Below are 762 nucleotides of genomic sequence, written 5' to 3' on the forward strand. Positions count from 1 at the left end.
CGGCCGACACGCGCCCGGCACTCGTCGAGGTGCTCGACGGCGCCGCCCACTTTGCCGGCCTCGCTCAGAGGCTGCCCGGTCGCTCGCCGCCCAGCTCGCAGCTGGGAGTCGTGGCGTACTCCTGTCATCCGGCGACTCGGAGGCTGGTGTGTGAGGATGGCTGCGACCGGGAGCCAACCGGCACCTCTGCGCTCATGGCGATCGGGCGTCCGCACCGGGCTCGCCATCAACATGCGCCCCCTGGAGGAGTCCGGGCGGGCGCAGGTTCGCTAAGGAGGGGCGCACCGGGTCAGGGAGGCAACTCAGCAGCCAAAAGCTCCCGTGGCGAGCGGTGGTGGGATCGCGCCCGAGAGTGAGGGCACGGTACCGGCCCGGGTCGTTCAGCCAGACCGCCCACCAAAACATTTTGCATCCGCCACTCCCCGCCTCTTAAGCGTCTCAAAATTCGCCTGCTTCCCTCCTACTGCCCGCCCGGACAGCTGCGGGGGGTGGTGACGCAACAGACTGAAATCTTCGCACTCGAAAAGTAAAAAGGTCCTAGCAGAGCAAGGTTTCGATCCTCGGACCTCTGGGTTATGGGCCCAGCACGCTTCCACTGCGCCACTCTGCTGCTCGTCACACAACCGCGTCCGCCGCATGCTGTCTACGGCGAACGGCGATCGGCGACCGGCGGCCTCAAAAGACAACTGCAACAAAAGAATGCGACAGCCGGGAATCGAACCCGGATCAACTGCTTGGAAGGCAACTATGCTAACCACTACA

General features: G+C 65.0%; 1 non-coding gene across 1 annotated transcript; it reads right to left on the bottom strand.

Moving 5' to 3' along the window:
• Nucleotides 1–538: 538 nt before the first annotated feature.
• Nucleotides 539–610, bottom strand: TRNAM-CAU. Its single transcript has one exon. It is a non-coding gene; the product is annotated as a tRNA-Met (tRNA).
• Between the last annotated feature and the right edge of the window lie 152 nt (nucleotides 611–762).

The sequence above is a fragment of the Papaver somniferum genome, unplaced genomic scaffold (genome assembly GCF_003573695.1).
Source record: "Papaver somniferum cultivar HN1 unplaced genomic scaffold, ASM357369v1 unplaced-scaffold_16661, whole genome shotgun sequence".
NCBI lineage: Eukaryota > Viridiplantae > Streptophyta > Magnoliopsida > Ranunculales > Papaveraceae > Papaver > Papaver somniferum.